Raw genomic sequence first — 9427 nt, forward strand, 5'->3', positions numbered from 1 at the left:
AAAGCTCTACTGAAAAGAATGACTATAGTGAATAAAACCTTTTAATTGCACATTGTTCCATTCAGTGGAAACTGCTTTCTTTAGCAGTATTCTAGCTATTGCTTATTCAATGTTGATGCTTTCTATATATCTGAACAAGTATACGTAAACAAGTATATTCTGATAAAATATGACACATTTTTCAATTTTTAAATGCATTTACTAGTCTGCCATTACAACGATTAACCTGCAATCTGTCTTTCTAACTAACCAACAGTTCCTGCAATCTGTTTACAGCAGACTTAGGTACAGTAGATGTCAAGAAAGATACCCAGAGTAACTTTTTTTGCAGGACGTTATGTAGGCTTACCTACATGGCATTACAAAGGATTGACAGTGACCTGAGCTTGAACTAGACACTGTCTTCTATTTATCACTGTCTCACATTCAAACGAGGTTGTAAGCTCTTTAGAAGTGAGTTTATTTCCTAGTTTTGATCAGAGAACAAGAGCTTGGAATATTCACAATCCCAATGCTGGAAGATAATACAAAAAGTCTGGTTTATTCAAAAGAACAGTGTGGTTGCAAACAATTGTACTCCATTAATAAAAAGGTCGCTTATGCTCATGTGGATAGGTGCTTAACTGGTTTTGTGATAGTCAAATAAGCTCCCTGTTGCTGCCTTTCATTTTTTTAATGGATGGGAGTTTCTTTGAGACAAATGTCATAAAATACATTTTAGCTGTAGAGCCTTGAATTTGAGTTAGGATGGCTCCTATGTCTCTTTGGAGATATTAATCAGTTCATATTACTTGATATTCATAGAGATTGTCCTCTCTTTTAGATTCATAATAAGTTGCAAGCACTATAAATGTTTGAGTTTGAAGAAAATGGGTTTTTATATGAACTGTGATTCACACTTCAAGAACCCTGTACATATTATGTATACATGCACTACAGTGCTTTTTTTAGTGAAATGTGTGCAGCCTATTCTTACCTGGTCTTACATAATTTTTGTAATTTAAATCAGCATAGTCTTGTAACCCTGGGTCTTTTGGCAAAAAATATCATTTGGTCAAGCTTAGTGTTAAAAAATATATAATGCCAACAGTGTTAAATAGGGAAATGTTAACAGCCAAAAATGTTTATATGCTTATAACAGAATGAAGATCCATACTTGTTCTTGTATTCAGGGACTGTAATTTAACTTTTTGTGCTTGGAAAAGACTATGAATCATTTATTTTTCAGGCCATTAAGTACATAAGTGTCAAGTGCTAATGTCTGAAATATATGCTGATCATAACTTTTATTTCGTGTCTTAAATTTGTTTAACACTCAATCATAATGTATGCTCATTATTTCCTGTTTTGCTGTGGTGGTTGTTGCTGAGTGAGCAAGGTCCCCAAAAAGGTTTTAACAGTGATGTAAACACATTAAAGCACCGTCTCTGCTGCATCCGGGTTCTACAAATGATCATTTAATTCATCATCTTCATGAACTGAAAATTTACCAAAGAGAAAATGCTATGAACACTGAAAATGAGTCTTTGAATGAGCCATGCTGTCCACCTGCATAAGACTGCACAGTCAATTCCTGTGAAACCTTACCTTCATTTACAACAGTTATTGTCCTCTTTCCCTGGATATGGAGCATTCTCACACCTGGGCATGTCAGTATCTAAACCATTACACTGATGAACATTTATTTTGGGGGTTTTATTCTCTTTCAGCATGTAAGTTAATTATAGCTGTTTTTAATTAGATATAATTTAAGGATTTGAATGCATAGTGTGATTCAGAGTAGCATTTTCCATCCAAAACATTTTCCATCTCAACCCCCACTCTTTACAAATCCTCCTCCCTACCTCAACTATTCACGCTATTGAAGCTTTAATAATATGTTTCAGATAACCAGGTGTGCTGTGTGATAATTCAAATGTTCTTACTTTATATCTGAGAAGGCTTTTCAAGAACTTCAATTATGTGTGACTAATTCACAAACAGTCACTGCAAAGCTTTGTGTTCACTTACTGTGTTATACTAAAAGACTATGGAGATTAAGGACCTTTCAAGGTCCACTATATGCAATGTAAAACATAATGCTTATAAATAGGACTTTTTCCTCATAATAGAGTGTATGGGTTGAAAGAAATACATATCATTTGATGCAGTGTAAGCTTTGCTCCATTGATAATTTGTTGATGCTCGCACTGTAGCTGCCTCTAAGGTGCATATTACCAACCACTCAAGAATTGCTTTTATGAGCAGGTTAAATTGACCATATAAAGGATGGAGAGAACTGATTATAACACAGAGTTGGTCTGAGTTGCTTATATTCAAAATTAAAATAAATTAAATATTAATAGCATATTATTTATTATATTTATATTTATTGCAGACACATCAAAGCATACTAATAGTTTTTTTTACTATTAAATAATCTACACAATGATTATAGCAACAACAACCACAACAACAATAATAAATACTATTAATAATAATAATAATAATAATAATAATAATAATAATAATAATAATGATAAACATATAGCATATATGACATTAAAAAAGCAGCGGCATGGTGGGATGATTGCATGTGGAGTCATTACTGTATATGAGTAGAAAGCACAGGTTTTACTTGTATGTAAAATAGAAAAGGGGAGTTCATGCAGTGGAGAAATGGAGGTGGAAAGTGTATTTGAGTTGTGTGGCAGCCACACTAAAAGTCATGTTTTATATAGTGTCACTGAGAAGAAAGCAAAGCATAGCAGATATCAGTTCTGAAAGAGCAGTTATGGAAGTAGAAATCTACATTAGAAAACAGGGCCAGAACCCCAAAATAAGTTTTTTTTTACAATATTTTGGAAAAAACAGGCAGGTAGTGTAAATGTTTAAGTTTAAGGGGGATTTATACCTATGGGCACTGCAAAGTTTGTCGACACTGCAACTTGAACTGGACAGTTGTAAACAAAAGTGCTACAATAATCAAGTGTGAATATAACAAATACAAGGGCAAGTTTCTCTGGCACATATAGGAAATGGGAGGAATGAAGTCTAGTAGTGTTCTAGAGGTTAACCGAAACTGCCTTGGTAGTGTTCAATATGCAAATCAAATGGCTTATGAAATCTAAAGTGACACCAGGTCATACTAACATGATGTGGATTTATTAAAGTCAGAGGAGATCAGTGAGTGGTGCTTTATTTTCTTTAGTGTGGCTGAGGATGAAATTAGTATGGCATTAGATTTGTTATTATTGTACCTCAGTATGTTTGTACTTATTCTGGTCTTTAGGTTAGTCAGGAAGTCATCCAGTGCAGAAGGAGGCAGTCTGTGTGAGGGCAGACATGGAAGTAAATCTGAATATCATCAGCATAACAATAGAACTGCAGAATTTGCTTGTCTACGATATTGCCAAGGGGGAGCATGAATTAAATAACACCAGGCCAGGGAATGAGCACCAAGCATGAGAGAGTTGAGAGCAGTCTAACATGGGTCACAATAGTGACCTATAACTATCACAAAATAAAACACAATAAAAAAAATCGTACAACCCAGCCATTAGGGTTGCACAAGCCAGTGCACTCTTAGTGCTGGTCCTAAGCCTAGATAAATAGAAATAGTTGTGTTAGGAAGGGCATCCAGAATAAAACATGTGCCAAATCACACATGCGGATCACAAACCTGAATGTCATACTGTTACCAATGCCACAGGTATTGTTACGCAACAGGGTACCGGTGGAAATTGGGCTACTGTTGGCTGAATTGTGGGTTGTGAGATGGAGGAGAAGGAAAAATACTGAAGTAAGTTAGAAGGAGTGGTATATGGTGTACCTAGGAATGAAATATTAGTGATTGGGAAAGACTTCAGTGAAGGCCATGTACAGTGAGGAAAATAAGTATTTGAACACCCAGCTATTTTGCAAGTTCTCCCACTTAGAAATCATGGAGGGGTCTGAAATTGTCATCATAGGTGCATGTCCACTGTGAGAGACATAATCTAAAAAAAAAATCACAATATATGATTTTTAAACTATTTATTTGAATGATACAGCTGCAAATAAGTATTTGAACACCTGTCTATCAGCTAGAATTCTGACCTTAAAGACCTGTTAGTCTGCCTTTAAAATGTCCACCTCCACTACATTTATTATCCTAAATTAGATGCACCTGTTTGAGGTCGTTAGCTGCATAAAGACACCTGTCCACCCCATACAATCAGTAAGAATCCAACTACTAACATGGCCAAGACCAAAGAGCTGTCCAAAGACACTAGAGAGGTCTCAATGATCCTAAGGATGTTGAGAAATCAGCCCAGAACTACACGGGAGGAGCTGGTCAATGACCTGAAAAGAGCTGGGACCACCGTTTCCAAGGTTACTGTTGATAATACACTAAGACGTCATGGTTTTAAATCATGCATGGCACGGAAGGTTCCCCTGCTTAAACCAGCACATGTCCAGGCACGTCTTAAGTTTGCCAGTGACCATTTGGATGATCCAGAGGAGTCATGGGAGAAAGTCATGTGGTCAGATGAGACCAAAATAGAACTTTTGGGTCATAATTCCACTAAACGTGTTTGGAGGAAGAAGAATGATAAGTACCATCCCAAGAACACCATCCCTACTGTGAAGCATGGGGGTGGTAGCATCATGCTTTGGGGGGGTTTTCTGCACATGGGACATGGCGACTGCACTGTATTAAGGAGAGTGTGACCGGGGCCATGTATTGCGAGATTTTGGGGAACAACCTTCTTCCCTAAGTTAGAGCATTGAAGATGGGTCGAGGCTGGGTCTTCCAACATGACAATGACCCGAAGCACACAGCCAGGATAACCAAGGAGTGGCTCTGTAAGAAGAATATCAAGGTTCTGGCATGGCCTAGCCAGTCTCCAGACCTAAACCCAATAGAGAATCTTTGGAGGGAGCTCAAACTCTGTGTTTCTCAGCGACAGTCCAGAAACCTGACTGATCTAGAGAAGATCTGTGTGGAGGAGTGGGCCAACATCCCTCCTGCAGTGTGTGCAAACCTGGTGAAAAACTACAGGAAACGTTTGAACTCTGTAATTGCAAACAAAAGCTACTGTACCAAATATTAACATTGACTTTCTCAGGTGTTTAAATACTTATTTGCAGCTGTATCATACAAATAAATAGTTAAAAAATCATACATTGTGATTTCTGGATTTTTTTTTTAGATTATGTCTCTCACAGTGGACATGCACCTACGATGACAATTTCAGACCCCTCCATGATTTCTAAGTGGGAGAACTTGCAAAATAGCAGGGTGTTCAAATACTTATTTTCCTCACTGTAGGTGAAGGGAACAGAGGTGATGAGGAGGTGATGGGTAGGTATGGCTTTAATGAGACGAATGATAGTGGTAAATTTTGCTAAAAGGATGGAAATAGCAGTGGTAAATGCTTATTTTAAGAAGAAGGAGGACTATAGGGTGACGTATAGAAGTGGCGGAATGTGCCGGAAAGCATAAGGAGAAAGAGGTTGGCAAAACAGGATTGGGATCAGCATAGGGATAAGAAAAGTAGGCAGGAGCAAAAGAAGATGTGGCAGCAGGTGAAGAGGGATGTGGCAAAATCAAAGAAGAAGGCATATGAGGAGCTGTATGAGAAGGTGGACACTAAGGAAGGAGAAAAGGATTTGTAGCGATTGGCCAGGCAGAGAGACCGAGCTGGGAAGGACGTGCTGAGAGAGTTAGAGCAATGAAAGATGGAGATGGAAATGTGTTGACTAGTGAGGAGAGTGTGTTGAAAAGGTAAAGGGAGTATTTTGAGCAACTGATGGATGAGAAAAATGAGATAGAGAGAGTGAAGGTTGAATGATGTGGAGATAGTGAAGCAAGAAGTGGATAGGATTAATAAGGAGGAAAAGAGAGCAGCGATTAAAAGGATGAAGAGTTGAAAGTTTGGACCAGATGACATACCGGTAGAAGCATGAAGAGTTTTAGAAGAGATGGCAGTGGAGTTTTTAACATGATTGTTTAACAAGATTCTGGAATGTGAGAGGATGCCTAAGGAATGCAGAAGGAGTGTGCTGGTACCGATTTTTAAGAATAAGGGCGATTTGCAGACCTGCAGTAACTACAGGGGAATTAAGTTGATCAGTCACACCATGAAGTTATGGAAAAGAGTAGTGGAAGCCTGGCTGAGAGAAGAGGTGACCATCTGTGATCAACAGTATGGTTTAATGCAGAGAAAGAGCACTATAGATGTATTATTTGCTTTGAGAATGTTGATGTAGAAGTATAGAGAAGGTCAGAAGGAGCTGCATTGTTTGTTTGTGGGTTTAGAGAAAGCGTACGACAGGGTGCTGAGAGAGGAGTTGTGGTACTGTATGAGGAAGTCTGGTGTGTCAGAGAAGTATGTGAGGGTGGTGCAGGACATGTATAAGGACAGTGTGACAGCAGTGAAGTGTGCAGTAGGAACAACAGACTGGTTTATGGTGGAGGTTGGATTGCATGTAGAGGACAGTGGGGAATGGAGGAGGATGATACACTGTGGCGACCCCTAATGAGAGAAGCCGAAAGAAGAAGAAGAACAACAGTTATTTTATTCACATTACAGCTGTTAATTGTATTAAATATTAGAACATAAGACAAAATGTACACTCTAATTTAAATACAGAAAATACCAGAAACCAGAGGTCATGAGCTGTTGGCAAGAGCACATAAAATATAATAATATAGTAATAATAGTATGGAGACAGATGATCTGCTGTGGCAACCCATAACCAGAGCAGCAGAAAGAAACGGAAGAAGAAGCTATCACACACACAAAAAAAATAATCACTGTCTATTAAATTTAAAGATTGGACATAGGATTTAAACAGAGTATGCTAGAGCATGTTTTGGGCTAAATTTCAAAAGCAACAGTCAGGTCCAACAAAACAAATCTGTTCAGCTGCAACCAACCAGTCATTTGCAACCCTGACAGGTGCAGTTCTAGTTCTATGGTTTGTCCAAAACCCAGACTGAAACTCCTCAAGCAGGTCACTGAAGGCTAAGTGTTCTTTGAGCTGAGCTGCTACTGCATGCTTGAGTAGCTTGCCCAGAAAAGGCAGGTTAGAAATAGGTTTGTAATTACTAAGCTCTTCAGGGTCTAGCCCTGGCTTTTTTAAGAAATTCAGTGATTGAGTTTTAAGTTTGAGAGCTGAAACTAAGAGAAACATTGCTATCCTTTGTTTTATTAGAGAGTGTACTGTAGGAATACACAGTTTGACTAAATGTATAGGCACAAGATTTAGCAGTGATTATTCCAACCCTCATCCCTTGTTAATGTTATTTCATAACTACCTTCCAGAGTGCTATTTGTCTGTAGTCCTCACTTTTTCCTCGTAGTTGCTTTATTTGCATAATCAATTTCAAGGTTACCGTTGCCTGAAGGCTACATAAAATTGTTGATTGGAAGAGTAGGAACAAGGTATAGAGAATAGATTTGGTTTGAATAGAATGTAGATTAACTTTCTTCCCACGCCCCTCTAGAACCACTCACACACACACACACACACACACACACACACACACACACACACACACATAGTAAGCATGTAATTAAGATACCCCCATCCCTGTCTTTTTTTCTTAAGCTCTCATCTGTGGCAATTTTTATATCCTGCATCCTGCACATGTCCTATCCTACGCCTGTTCAAAATAAATTCAGATCAAAGTCTGTTGTTTCTGAGATAAACAAGTTGCATCCCATTTTGTTCAATGCAATCAGATCATGTGCAGATAGCTATTTAGCATTAAACATATGAGAAAAATGTTAAAAGAGATGTGGGTGGATGAAGACAACATATCTTGATGGTATTTTGGCATCATTAGATATTAGGACTGGAGTGAGTGAGAGAAAGTGAGATTGTCCTTTCATCTTCTTTTCTCTGATTTCAGATTGTAAATCCAAAATAACTTTAGATATTGAAATCTTAAATTTTCTTTATATAAAGTATTTATTTATATTTACATTTGTGGCACTTAAAAAACATTCTTATCCAGAGTGACAATTATCTCATTCATGTAGCTTAGTTGAGGATAAAGGGCTTTTCACAGTAGCCCAGCAATGGAAGTTTAATGGTGCTAATATTTGAACTTATAACCCTATTATCAGACATGCAACATCATAAACACTGAGCGATGTATATATATATATATATATATATATATATATATATATATATATATATATATATATATATATATATATATATATATATATTACTACTCAAATAAAACAGTTTGCTAACATTATATGCAGCAGTCATATACAATACGCATGGGTGTGTGTGTGAGAAAGAGAGACAGAGAGAGAGAGAGAGAGAGAGAGAGAAAAAGTGAGAGATAGTACATTATTATTCCCCAAGGGAAAATGTGTTAAGCTGCATAGTTTGTCAATTAATCAAATCGAAGTAAAATACCTAGTAAATATATCAATATTTACCATTAGCTAGAATTTTAATTATTAGATTAGTTAGAAACAGGCATGTTTCTTTAAAACAATTGTGCCACATGATTAACATGATTGTCTGCTTTGAACTAAATGCATAGAAAACATTGAACTGCTGTATGCTAAATGTAATCAAGTAACAGTATATTGCATATTCAATTAAAATAATATTCAAATTAATTAGATGATGATAGATAGACAGATAGATAGATAGATAGATAGATAGATAGATAGATAGATAGATAGATAGATAGATAGATAGATAGATAGATAGATAGATAGATAGATAGATAGACAAACGTAGGCAATAAGGCATGCAAAAAATAAAAATTTGTAACCAATAATGATCAACATCCCAAAATAATACTTAAGTGTAATAACAGTAAGTGCATATTTATTTATATTTAGTTTCCAGCTTTGTTATTCAAATAAAATGTAACTGATTTGAAGAATACCCCAATGAGATAGTATACATATGCTTTACCAGATTTCTATGAAAATAAACATAAAAATGTTCAGACATATTTACTAGTAATGAACCACAAGAAAATATTATTTGAATGATCTTTGAACTCCAATAATACACTCTGAATAATGACATAATAATAAAAAAAGCCCATAAAGAAATAAAATACATTGCTTCTTTTTTGCAGTAGGGTCGATACCCATCTGCTATATTTTGCAGTAGCTTGACCTTACATATGACCTCATTACAATTTGTAATATAATCTTGATTTAGACTGACTTGCCTGCTGCCAGAGACCAGTGTGTATGAGCTGACAGCAGGTCACAGAATAATGACTGCCATGTTTCCACTGATGTAGTTAGAGTGAACCCTGAACATGCTGCACATATCAGCATGATCACTGTGTACATTATAGTCTCTGTAGATGCTTTGGATTGATATTTAATGTTCAGGAGTTATAAGCAGTACCGGTACATGTTTGTTTGTAAGGTTTTTTTGTGTGTCCCCGAGTCAGGAGTCAAGATAT

Source organism: Silurus meridionalis, chromosome 4 (assembly GCF_014805685.1).
Source record: "Silurus meridionalis isolate SWU-2019-XX chromosome 4, ASM1480568v1, whole genome shotgun sequence".
NCBI classification, from domain to species: Eukaryota; Metazoa; Chordata; class Actinopteri; order Siluriformes; family Siluridae; genus Silurus; species Silurus meridionalis.